Source organism: Macrotis lagotis, chromosome 2, assembly GCF_037893015.1.
Source record: "Macrotis lagotis isolate mMagLag1 chromosome 2, bilby.v1.9.chrom.fasta, whole genome shotgun sequence".
NCBI classification, from domain to species: Eukaryota; Metazoa; Chordata; class Mammalia; order Peramelemorphia; family Peramelidae; genus Macrotis; species Macrotis lagotis.
In genome coordinates this window covers 121,668,317-121,682,490 of record NC_133659.1, presented here as the reverse complement: position 1 = coordinate 121,682,490, position 14,174 = coordinate 121,668,317, and the positions used below count along the sequence as shown (strand labels likewise).

The window sequence follows — 14,174 nt, the reverse complement described above, 5'->3', positions numbered from 1 at the left end:
AAAAGGAGAAAATTTTGATTAACATTGAGAGTATGTCAGACATTTTTTTCACAGAGGTTCATGTACATCTTACTTGTGCCCATTACAATCAAAAAAGTGACCAAAGACAAGATGAGACACAAAATAGGGAAGGTAGCGTGAAGTTGACAGGCTATTGCCTTTATAAACATACAATAGACCCAGAGGCAAACCCAAAGCTGCCAACTTAACTACTAAATGAGTCTGCCAAATAGCCAGATGCTGCATCTGGAAAAACATTTTCATTGTCTTAGCAACTGCTTGCTGTGAAGACCATCCCATAAGGAAGCAAAAGATAGACTGATTTGGTTCTGATAATCACTATAGCTTGGCTAATGAAATGCTTTATAATTTTGTATTTGTGTGTGTGTGTATATATATATATATATATATATATATATATATGTATAAAAAGAATAGGGCAGGGCTTGATGAATGACATTTTTGCTTAAAAGTCCTATTAAAGGATAGAGAAGAGAAATAGAAGGAAGTATGGAAACTGTAGTTGGAACATAATTTGAGTTAGCATGCATTTTATGTTGTATTACTTTATTTTTAATTTCCTCTCCTTGACGGATACAGACATAGCTTATTTTTCATGTTACTTCAGGATTTCTACAGCACCCTGCTTTCAAAAGACATCTTGGATTTGAAAACTATCCTTTTCTGCTAGTAAAGTGGAAATGTTTCCTACTGAAAAATTGATCATTCAGTAAGTTGTCTTCCTGATGCAACTTTATCAATGGGACAGCCACTTCTCTCAGCATATCTTGCTATATTACACTGGTGTAAGAATACACTCTGGTTGTATTACTCCTGGTGGCAGCTGCTTCTAGTGTTATAGCTTATGGATCTGATTTCCCTAAGATTTTCAGGACTGTTTACCTGTAATAATAGCAGCAGTACTACTAATAATAACTGAAGATCATAAGGCACTCTGCTCATTGCCTGCTGCTAACCAAACTTTCTAAAATTGACAGGCCTATTCATTTATTACCAATAGAAGGGCTGATAATAATATATACAGTATTATTTCCCAAGTGACAGCAGCATAATTAGCAATATACAGAAGACAAAAAAAGACATGACTCAAGCCCTATGACTTACATTCTAAAGAAAGGTAGGTGACATATCAGCAAAGAGGGAAGTGTCCCCAATTCACACCCATGGACAGACCTGGAACATTAGCTTCTTAATTTCCCTGTCTCTTTCTAGAATTTTATCATTTTCCTTTCACCCAAGGATTACAGCAAGACAATTACTCCAGATTTGCAGTGCTGAATTATTGAGACATCAAAAGTAAAATAAAGTGGACTTGGTTGGAAAATAGTGAAATCTCAATGGCTGGATAACCATCCTTTATAATCACGAATGAACTGCCATGGTTATAACCTCATTTCGGAGAAGAGTACATCATATGTGTTTGATATGATGAAAAGATTCTAGGAGGGAATCTTAGAGTGTATCAAGATATTTCTCTTCTTCTAAGTTGACATTTTTTCCTTGAAATAATGTATATATTTTTTGCATTTGCCATTGTTTAAATATTTAAGTAAAAATGGATTATTGATGAAATAATTAGAATACTTGAATCTATTTACAATTAAGTTACAAATGACTTAAAATGAAGACCTTGAAACTAAAATATATGCGTGTGTGTGTGTGTGTGTGTGTGTGTGTCTGTATGTGTGTATTTGTACAGGCTATCATTCCCTATATTTTTTTGGTAATGTAAAATATTGACTAAACCCCTAACTGCACAATAGAGGGACTTTCATTGCACTTCATATACTTAGAACAGTTGTGTAAGCATAGGTACTTCACTGAACTTTTTTGTTTTCTCATCTATAAAATGGTGACAATATCTTATTAACAAGCCCACAGTTGTGAGGCTGTTAATATACAAATTTTTAAAGCAGTATTCAAATATGTCTTAATGATATTGTAATTTTTATTTTAAGCTACAAGAGTTTTGTCTTTTTTTTTAAGAATACATTCTGGCAAGGGTTTTGGTTATACATATAGATCAACATAAGATACAAAATTGTGTCCACAAGCTCACAGCAACAAATTCTATGTAAATGGAAGTATATCAAGCACATAATCATTTTTACTTAAAAAAATTTCAGCTTAAGTAGAAAGGATGAAAACATGAAAAAGCAAATATGGATCAGTTTATTGGGGAAAACGTTTTTATGTCTAGCTTCAGTTCCTGAACAATTCATCCAGTTACTAGCTCATTTTAATTCTGCTGTAAGTACTATCCCTATATACTCCATAGATCCCCTTTTTCTGTACTCTTCCTTTCCCACAAATGACAAAGAAGCAGGACAGATGGTTAGAAAGTAGCATGCACAGTGGGAGAATAGGATAAGTGACTTTGGGGCAAGGCAGATGTGAATGGTGTGACTGGTCACTTAGGGACCTCTTTACCAATCAGATAAAACCCAGCAGGCCCTGGCCATTAGAAAACATTCTATAGGAATGGGGGGAGAGTCTAGATGGGCAGCCTGTTTCCATGTTTTCATGTGCTCTACTCAACTGGTTTGTCTGTAAATCTCCCATTGATTTGGTAAATCATGACAACTTTTACAACATAATTTACAACATAATTACAACATTCCCTTGGAGGATATGGTTTGGTCATTGAGACATCAGTCAGCAAATGAGTATTTATTGAGTGTTTAACTTGTGTCCTGAACAGTGCTTAGGTAGGGAAGGGATACATGAGAATTATATGTCCTATCTTTGACCTTGAAGAGTTTATAGGTTTACTGTATATAAAAAACAAGATAGCATAGAATTAAGTGCTAAACTGTGTGGTGAGGATTATGTGCTAAAAGAGTTCAAAGAAATGAGAGAAGTTAATGTAAATTGCAATAGTCATGGAAGGATTTTGGTAAAAAGCTGAACTTGAATTGATCTTAGAATTTGAATAGATTAAAGAGGTTGAGGAGTGAGGTAGTGTTACTAGTGTTGAAGGTTTTCCTAGAAAGGTGGACTTAGGAAAGGGAATGACTTGCAATTGAGGAGATATTGAGGAGGTGAACCCAACTGGGCAGATTGAAGTATTTGGGGCATAGTGGAAAGTAAGTTAGAAGGGAAGGGCAAATGATTTTCAACAATGTGATAGGTAATAGGGAACCATGCGTAGATTGTGGAAGAGGGTGATGGTATGAGAATACTTTTCCTCAGACAAGTTGTACTACATTATTCAAAATCCAAATGAAAATAACAGGTAAAAGAATTGAGATATAAATCGGTCCCCTTTATTAAATTTATACTCAATATGTAAAAAATGATTATTTCATTAGTTTGGATATACCCTCCATTGATGCAAATCAAAGATAACAATTTTCTACTTTTTAATAGCTATGGTTATCATGACTGAAAAACTTTATCACTCAATGGATAATACTATGGTGATGAGTTTTTCCAGACAGTTTTCATGGCTGGTAGTCAGGCTATCATCAAGCTTCTATTTAAAGTTATCCCAGTTTAATCAGAACTATCAGAGTTTGAACTTGATTGGCTTTAAGAATCCAAGCTAGCATATAAGGAATATAAAGACATGATTATTTAGAGCAAAAGGGAAGTATATGTTTCCAACCTATACTATGTTGTATGTAGAATTTTAGGAACACTTTGTATTCAGAAGTCTGTTATTGATTTGAAATGATTGATATAAAAGATGTTTGGCCTATCAGGTATTTTTTCCACTGGATAATATTTCTTTCACCCATTTGGTAACTCATTACATATATGTATATATATACATATATACATATATGTATATATACATGCATATTCCAAAATTCTGATTTGAATTATTTGATTCTATTTACTCTTGGTCATTGTGAAATTACCTGTGCTGCAAGATGTGTGAATAAAGTGAGATAGTTCAATTCATAAGTAGAATATAGTAATAATTATTAATAATACTAATAATATAACCTTAAAGAAATGCCCTACAAAAAGTTGCAAGGTAGACAGAACTTTTGTTTGCTGTTGGGCAGAATAGTTGTGTCTCCCAGTAGGCCAGGCAGACTGGCTGATACATCCAGAGGGGACGGGTGTCAGGCTGGTGCAGGTGTCACTGGCTGCTCGTGAGTGATTGCACCATCAGCCTCCTACCGCGATCCATCATGCGGCCCCAGCCGGTGAAGAATCACAGCCTCAGCAAGGTGCTGAGCCCAGCAACATATCATTAAACAAGGTTACCACCGGCAGATTTGTTCCCATGATCAATCTGGTCAATAACCGTTCCACCTCACGGTACAATTTTTTTCAACCCTCCCCCGCCCCTTAAAACATAAACAAGTATTATGAAAGCACTCAGAGAACAATGTGAAGCTTTATGAGAACTTCATTTCTCCTGTGGCATTCTGCAAGCTTCTTTAAAAACCCTTATAAATCATGAAAAATAACCTTTACTACAGGAGATATCCTCAGGCAAGTGCTCTACCCTAATTCTATATTTTATTACCTTATACCTTTTTTTTCCCATTTGATTACTGAATAGCAGTGGGGTAATTTCTTTAAAAAAATTCTCCTGAAGTCTGCATACTTTACCAGCCTCTTCTACTATTTCTACATCATCTTTTTTTTTTAATTTAAAGAAGGTCTTCTATGAAAGAGATAGCAGTGAAATATCTATATCCTGTTTTACTTTTACCTCTTCAATTGCCTCTACTGGATCAACTTATTAGTCAACTCATATATTTGAAAACTTATCAGTTATTACTGTTGAAAGCTTTCATAGAAATATAGAGTTGAGAAAGGGAATGAAGTGTGATTGAGCAGATACTGAGATGGTGGACCTAATACAAACAGATCTTTCATTTTGGGGAATAAATGAAAAGTAAGGCAAGATGGAAAAGGCAAATGATTTTCAGTAATGTGATGGATATGAAATAAGAGAGTTTACAGAATTCATTTCAAGGAAGTGATGCAATCAAGTCAAGAAAGTCAACAAGGATTTATAAAGTATCTATTACGTACTACAATGGAAATACAAAGAAAGATCAAAGATAGACCCTGTTCTCAAGGAGCTCACAATCTAATGGGGAAAATAACATATAAATAACTATATATGAAGAAGGGATTTTTAATAGAGTCAAACCATTAGAATTTAGAAAATTGAACTGGAGCTCCACTGAAGCATCACAATGTCAGGTTGGTCAGGATCAAAAAGTCCTGAATTGCATAGACATGCTTCAATTAAGTCCAGTCCTAAATGTTGTGAAGAATGTCAGAGTTCAGAAATATGACAATAGTTGAAGGGGGGAAGGAAAGAAATAAGTGAGGACTTAACCATCTTAAAAGAGTGTTTCATATTGAACTTATTTTGAAGTTTGATTGAGTTTTGATTTGACCTCAGTTATTCAATTATTCCTTTGGAAAAAATGGACAGACGTGGGCCCTACATTACTCTAGAGGCCATCCAGAGAAGGACAACCATGATGTTGAATGTTTTAAAATCATGCTAAGTAACTCTAGGTTCAAGGAAATGTTTTTTTAGCATAATTAGGGAAGCCAATGAGAGATTAACACATAAAAGAGAAATTAGACTTATTCTACTTAGCCCCAAAGGCTTAAATTGATGAGAAAGCCAGAATTAAGGCAGAGAAACTGAAGCATTGTCCCCAAATCTCTGAATTTAGAGTATGAGGACAGAGGATGGTATTTGTCTCTTTTAGCATCATAGAAACAAAAGAATTTGGAACTTAGTAAGAAAATTAGTTAAAATAAGAAGCTATCAAATAATATGTTAGGATGACTTTCTCTCCTTTTCCCATTATTCTTTCTACTCAACACCATGGTAGCCTTACAAATAGCAGCCTCTCACCAGTCAAATTCTGTGTCAACACAGAATGGTATTCCTTCCTCCTTACTTTCCATCCTAATACTTCTTGCACCATATCACCATATTTAAGGACCATTTGTTCCTTGAGTCAAGACTTGTGGAATCTGTCCCAGGCACAAAAATTTCTAGTTTTGATTATAATAGGATTTATAGTATTAGAAATTCTGTATTTAACCTAAATTATCAATTCTTCAGGGAAAAACTCTTCCCCGCCCCTTAAAACATCAACAAATATTATGAAAGCACTCAGAGATCAAACAGAGCAACAAACCTTATCCTAATTGAATCTATAGTGGTGTCCCACCATGGTCTGGGGTCTCATGTAGTCCTCAATGTGGCATTATTACATTTTATTATTATACTTATTGGTAATATGGGTTTCATTGTGGTTATAAATAAATATTGAATTCTATTTGTGTCCCTTCACAAGTTTATGTTTAATGGTGTGGTCAAGAAAAGCTAAAAGGTTGGACACTCATATAGGTGGTAAACCTCTCCAGATGTTACTATTATTAGATGACTGTTGGCTGCATCAAGACCCAAGACATTTTTGAAGTCTATCAAATGAGATGCATATTTATTTTTAACTTTATAAAAGTATGTTTACTTAGGCATATACTAGAATTCTCTCATTACTTCCATAGTATGTTCTTTCCCACTTCACCTGTATTTCTGGGATAGTGAGTTAGGATTGATAGCATTGATCCTACTAAGTTCATGTCTGATAGGACATGACTACTTGATGAGTCCGTCTTATTGACTGGTTTTCCAAAGGATGCTCCTTGCTCCTCAAGATTTAAAGACCATGTCGGCTACAAAACTCCATCTGCATTTAAACTTTTTTAGATTTCTGTGGTTCATCCTTTGAATCTTTGAAATTCACAAGAACAGAGACTATTCCCTTTTCATTGAATATAAGAACAAATGAAAAAGACAAAAGATAGGAGCTTTCTCAGAGGAATCATCTTACCCTAAAGGGGAAAAAGGACCCAAAACCCTTTCTCCCTTCTAGCATGATCTCTCACCATTTGCAGGTCCAGATCATTTTCAAACAATCCATGGAACTAATTCATTGGTTTGTATGTCTTGGTCAGACATTGTGGATGAATCCCAGAAAGCTATGCCCAAATTCAAACTAGAGGAGGATAACCTGAATGAATTTCCTTTAGAAAACTGTGAAGAATTTTTGATGGCCTCAAGCTTCTTCCTGAAATGAGGACCTATTTTTTAACATTAATTTTTATTTTTGGTGATGGCTGGATGACTACAAATCATGTATATCATGGTCTCTGAAAAGTTAAACTTTTGAATCACTCAAAGAGAAAGTTCATAGTGGGTATAAATATGACATCATTAGAGATATGTATGACTAACAAAGGACATTGGATGACCATGCATGGATAGCAAGGGATAATTAATGGACAGTCTTCATGATTTGGTATCCACACAATGTCAAGAGAACTTGAGAAAAATCCCCAACATGGCGTTCGAACTCCCTATGTGGGGGGAGACTTGAACAAAAGAGACATAGACTGAGAAGGAATGAATGAGTCACAATCAGCGTCACTGGAGATAGTAATCATAATGACAATATTGCAAATTTATTGAAGTATTTATGTGATTTCATACTCCAGTTTAGACCCAGTTTCCTTTTCCTGTGCCCTTAGTAGAGATGGGCAATAAAGAATATCTTTCTTCAAGTAAAAGTTTATCCTCTACTTGGAGATCACTATTTGCTTCTTCAGCGGCATAAGCAGATAGTTTCAATAAGGTGTTTATGGAAGCAAATTCATTCTTTCATTTCCAAGAGAAGCACTCAATGTAGCTTTATCCTGTACTGAAATGGCCACCCCATATTAATTTGGCAGTTTGAAAGAATAGAACTGATTGTTTATTTTAAAAGCTCTATGTTAGAATGCCACCCTCCCCCCCCTTTAATTAGTGTGACACATTTCCTGCTTAGGCATTGTAATTCAATTATTATGGTTCTTGGAGAATGTTCTTCAATTCACTGTGAATTGTTTTAGTGGTTTATATGTTATAGCTCAGATTATAACAACACTGTATCTAGACTTCTCCTTTGCCCTTAGGGAATTCTAACTTATGATATGCTTATTTGTGTTCATGTTCTATTAATCCTATTAGATTATAAGAATTTTAAATTCAGAAACTATATTGTTCATCTCTGTATCACCAGTCTTAGTGCTTAATGACACTTTATGTTCATGATCTCCTTAAATTCTTCCCCAAATCTCCCCATCTTTCAAAAGAGGAAACTAATTGCTTAACTTTAAAGATTTATTTCTAATAAGCCCTCCCCCCCCCCTCCACTTCAGGCACTTTAGATTTCAACCATACTTATCTTTCCTATTTACTCTTCTATCACCTTCTGTATCATCTCACCACTTGTTTGCAAGGTTTTGTACAAACTGTCCTCTTTGTTTACAATATTCTCAATCTGACTTCCAAGCTTGCTAAATTCATGCATCACTGAGGCATTTTTCTGATCATTCCAGATGTTATGCTTCTTCCATGTCTCTAATTCATATTTCTCTCTCTTTTTCTGACTCTCTGTGTATTTCTATTTTTTTGGCTCTCTCTATGTTTATGTATTATATTTATGTGTATATATATATATATTATTTTACTTATGTCTAAATTTTGTTCTTTTGAATAGGAAGCTTTTTTAAAATTAAAAATCTATGTATTCCCAATCTTTAATAAATGATGAATGAATGGATGGATGGATGGATGGATGAATGAATGAATGAATGTAGTGAAAAGCTTACATAGCTAGTAAGTAGTAGAGAACACTTCAAACTGGTCTTTTGATTCCAAGTTCAATGACTTTCAACTCATATTATACATTCTTTCAATCTTACTGGGATACATTTTTTTGAAAGCATGAATCATAAACTCATTCTCGGTTTTTCAATTCAAGGCAAATCAACAAGAATTTATTACACTCTTACTATGTTCTAGATAGTGTGTTAAATTCTAGGAATAAAAATGCAAGTAGAATGGAAGACATGTTTCCCTCAAGGTGTTTTTATTCTTTTTTGGGGGGGGAGATAAAAGCACTGTAATCTTTTATTAAATATGTAATATGAACAAATAAAATATTTACTATAGAATATAAAGAAAATGAAAAAGTGAGTTTAGATTTTTTTGACTTCATAGAAAGATTTTATTTATTTTGAGTTTTACAATTTTCCCCCTAATCTTGTTTTTCTCCTCCCCACCCTCCACAGAAGGCAATTTGCCAATCTTTACATTGTTTCCATGGTATACATTGATCTAAGTTGAATATGATGAGAGAGAAATCATATACTGAAGGAAAAAATAAAGTATAAGAGATAGCAAAATTACATAATAAGATATTTTTTAAAAATTAAAGGTAATAGTCTTTGGTCTTTGTTCAAACTCCACAGTTCTTTCTCTGGATACAGATGGCATTCTCCATTGCAGACAGCCCAAAATTGTCCCTGATTGTTGCACTGATGAGATGAGCAAGTCCATCAAGATTGTTCATCACCCCCATGGTGCTGTTAGGGTGTACAGTGTTTTTCTGGTTCTGTTCATCTCACTCAGCTTCAGTTCATGCAAATCCCTCCAGGCTTCCCTGAATTCACATTCCTCCTGGTTTCTAATAGAACAATAGTGTTCCATGACATGCATATGCCACATATTGTTAAGCTATTCCCCAATTGAAGGATATTTACTTAATTGTTAATTTGTTGTCACCTCAATCAGGGCTGTTATGAATATTTTTTCACAAGTGATTTTTTTTTACCCTTTTTCATAATCTCTTCAGGGTATAGATCCAGTAGTGGTATTGCTGGATCAAAGGGTATGCACATTTTTGTTACCCCTTGAGTGTAATTCCAAATTGCTTTCCAGAAAAGTTGGATGACTTCACAGCTCCACCAACAATGTATTAGTGTCCCAGATTTCCCACAGCCCTTCCAACATTGATCATTGTCTTTTCTGGTCATATTGGCCAGTCTGAGAGGTATGAGGTGGTATCTCAGAGATGCTTTAATTTGCATTCTCTAATAAGTAATGATTTAGAGCAATTTTTTGTATGAATATGAATCACTTTTGCATATCCTTTGACCATTTGTCAATTGGGGAATGGCTTTTTTTTTTGAAAATTTGGCTCAGTTCTCTATATACTTTAGAAATGAATGCTTTGTCAGAAATATGAGTTATAATGATTGTTTCCCAATTTACTACATTTCTTTTGATCTGGGTTATAGTGGTTTTGTCTGTGCAAAAGCTTTTTAATTTAATGTAATCAAAATTATATAGTTTGTTTTTAATGATGTTCTCTATCTCTTCCTTGGTCATAAACTGCTTCCCTTTCCATAGATCTGATAGGTAAACTACAAGGAGTTTATATTCTAATTGAGAAAGAAAATACATTAAAAAAATTGAAAATGTGGGATGGGGTTTAGGGAGAGGAGAAAGAAGGTACCCATGGTGAAAGGGTGGTAGCATCAGAGAAAGGCTGAGGAAATGAAGTCAGTATGGAAAGGAGTAAAGACATGATTGATCTGGGGGGTTCTTCTTAAAATAGAAGTTCTGGGAGGAATCAACTAATCAGAAGAGGAGGTCACAGGGATGGAAGTTATTCTAATTTATAAGTCCAGTGGCTTCCAAGGTGAAGAGGTTCTGGGATACTATAGAAAAAGTCTGGGAAAGTCAGTCTTCCAGAACATGAATTATTGTCTTTATTGATACATAGAAGATATTTGATTCACTGCTGATTATAGTTAAAAACATACATTATTCTTTCAGAAGATGTTAGGATTTAGTCTTTTCCGGTTAATATGATCTCCAAATTCTACTCAGTAAGGCAATTTTCATACATCAAACTAGATGACAAAATGAAAATGGTATATTTTTGTAGTTCTCAATTCATGATCATTTGTAGAAATTAGGAAAATTCAAATTAGTCTAGGTGACATTTTGTTATTGTCACATATTTTGCCCTGTTTTTAGTTTCCTTTTTTTCTTACAATTACTTTCATGTTGCAGATTACATTTTTATGTTAAGAAGAGGCTAAATTTGAGTCATGTCGGAGATATTTAATGGGGTTAAACCTAGATGACTTATGGCCTAGATACAATAGCCATGGCAGCTTTGTAATAGGCCTAGGTGGTTTTCATAGTACAGTAATGTGAAAGATTGAAGGAAGCTATTGCTTCCATAGCATACTATAATTTGACTCAGGCACTGGATAGATAAAGTCATCAATAACTCAGCAAAAGGAATTTCATATCTAAACATTCATTATACCTGCAAAATGCCTGCGCTCCTTGGAAGAAAGGTGATATAAATACAAAAGCATTCTTTCTATTGTCTATTATTATCTTTCTTTTGGTATTTGTATAGCTAATTTATTACTCTGGAATACAGAAAAAGAAATGTAAGAATGTATAAATGTGTTATAAAAATTGGAGAATTAAAATTGATTTTCTATAGTACTTGGAGGACTATTTGTAAAATTGTTTTTTATACTTAAATATCCAAATGCTATTAGAGAATATCATCGTTTTCTTTTAACAAGGTAAAAATGTACTTGTAGTTTAGGGTACACTTGTCCCCAACTCAGGGTCAGTGTGAAAGTCCTCCATTTTCCTTTTTTTAAATATATGGAAAATAGTATGCTTATTCCCTTCTGTCCCTGGTGTAAACCCTAGTAGTGTGCCTCTCACAAATTAGAAAATGTTCTAAAGCAGTCCCAATTCATCTTACATAAGCTTTATTCTCAGTGGAAATCTTGTAGGAGAATCAAAGTCCTTTAAAGATTCCATAATGTGTACTATATATTTAACTGTGCTCACTAAATATTTCTCATCATTTTGGCTGCTTTGATAACAGGGAACTAAATATATTGGTGAGGGTGGTTTTTCCTGAGGAAACTGTCCTTTGTCTGTGAAAACTGTATTTGGTTCTTTTCTTCCAGAGTAATTGAGCCATCAGCCACACAGACGAAGTCGCCACTGAACTCTGACCTTTACTAACTTACGGTCTGCATTTAACACTTAGCAAATGCTACCTTGTTCTTTTATTAATCTTATGTGTATGTCTTAGCTCCCAATTAGAATATAAATACCATCATGACAGGATTTGTCTCATGCTTCTTTTTAATAGCACTGCCTTTCTCATTCAAAGTATTGCACACAGAAGACTAGCCATCAATATGTATTTATTGTTGATACTGCCTCTGCACCAAATAGTCCACCATCCTTCTTGGTGTAGTTTCCTCTAATTTGGGAACATGTCTAAGATGATCCAGAATTTTCTGATCCAGACACTTATAAGTCATAATTGTAATTTAGAATCCTAGAAGGTTTCTTTTTTAAGAAAATAGTCCTTTTCTCAGTCACAGAGTGTCTATTTGTCACAATAAAGAAATCAATAAATATCACTATGAATCAAACTCTTTGCTAAGTCCTGGGCACAAAAAAGGAGGTAAAAGATAAATTCTGTCCTCAAGGAGCTCACAATCTAATGGAGGAGACAACACAAAAAACAAATTTATACAATCTACAGAATAAATAGGAAATAATTAATAAGACAAGTCATCTATGTACTATATCATGCTGCCTCTTAGATGGTTCTGTGATAGAATTCTTCCCTTCTCTGTGGCAATTTGAGTCTTTCTCTTAGCCAAAACAGAAATTAGTTCATATAAATAAAAAAGGTTACTTGTTAATTGATATTTAGCAATAAAGCTCTAATCAATTCTGAGTCTATCTAGTGTAAAATATCATTATCATTTAGTCATTTTCAATTGTGTCCAACTCTTCAGGACCCCATTTTGGAATTCCCTTGGCCAAGATACAGGAGTGGTATACCATTTCCCTCTCCAGTTTACTTTCAAAAATAAGGAAATTGCAGCAAACAGGTTAAAGTAACTTACCTAGGGGTGGGTGGTACAGAAAAATGATATGTGAGGCCAGATTTGAACTCAGGAAGTTAAGTCTTCTTGACTCTACACACATCCTTCTATGCACTGTATGACCTAGATGCCCAGGATACATTCTACTTTTTCTCTAATCATAACCCCCTTGGAATGAAATATAAAAGTACGTTTTCGATTTCTGCAGCTCCTCCTTGGTACTATTTACAAAATGGACAAGTATAGGAGATTAAAACCTGAAATGGAAAAACAGAGCAAAGAATAGAAAAGGAAGGAAACAATAGCACAATCATGTGACCATCATCAAAAGAAGAAGAAGAGAGGGAGAGGGAGAGGGAGACAGACAGAGAGAGACAGACAGAGAGACAGAGAGACAGAGAGAGAGAGAGAGAGAGAGAGAGAGAGAGAGAGAGAGAGAGAGGAGAGGAGAGGAGAGGAGAGGAGAGGAGAGGAGAGGAGAGGAGAGGAGAGGAGAGGAGAGGAGAGGAGAGGAGAGGAGAGGAGAGGAGAGGAGAGGAGAGGAGAGGAGAGGAGAGGAGAGGAGAGGAGAGGAGAGGAGAGGAGAGGAGAGGAGAGGAGAGGAGAGGAGAGGAGAGGAGAGGAGAGGAGAGGAGAGGAGAGGAGAGGAGAGGAGAGGAGAGGAGAGGAGAGGAGAGGAGAGGAGGAGAGGAGAGGAGAGGGAGAGGGAGAGGGAGAGGGAGAGGGAGAGGGAGAGGGAGAGAGAGAGAAACTGAAGAATATCAACAGGGAATTGTCAACAGCTTGAATGAAATCTATATGTGTATTGCCTTTTGTTTTATTGCCCTGATGGGAATGTTCAACTCCATATTGGATGGCAGGGGAGTGGCAAAGCCCCCCTTCCCTCAAGGACTATTTTGTTGAAATCTGTTGGGAGAGGATTATACAGATTGTTCCTTTATCTTCCTCTATGTACTTTGCATCATGTCTATTAGACAGAACATTCAAAGATACTTGGTCTTGCTCCTTCTTAGAGTGTCTCCAAGAGAACAAGGGCCTTTTGGGGTCCTCCAATTCTAGCTGGAAAATTCTCCTAAGACCAAGCCCAGAGTTTTTTCATCCCTTTCCTACTTGCTCCCACACTCAAACCAAACTTCTCCTAAATTGCCTGCACAGCAAGCGCTGTTAGTAAGGGAGGGCCATTTCCCAGTTTTCTAAGCTGGTCTCAGATCTCTTGGACATGATTGTTATGAGAACAGCATTCAGCAGGCAGGATTAACGATTATACTTATTTGTTAGAATTGAAAAATCTTAAAATATATGTTTGTTGATTAGATTAAGTGGTATTTGTGTGACTGAGAAACAAAGAATCTTTTATATTAGGTTTGTCAAAGTCGAAG

General features: G+C 35.2%; 1 pseudogene; it reads left to right on the top strand.

Annotated features, from left to right (window-relative positions):
- Nucleotides 1-4,163: 4,163 nt before the first annotated feature.
- Nucleotides 4,164-13,871, top strand: LOC141511943 (calcium load-activated calcium channel-like; annotated as a pseudogene).
- Nucleotides 13,872-14,174: the final 303 nt, after the last annotated feature.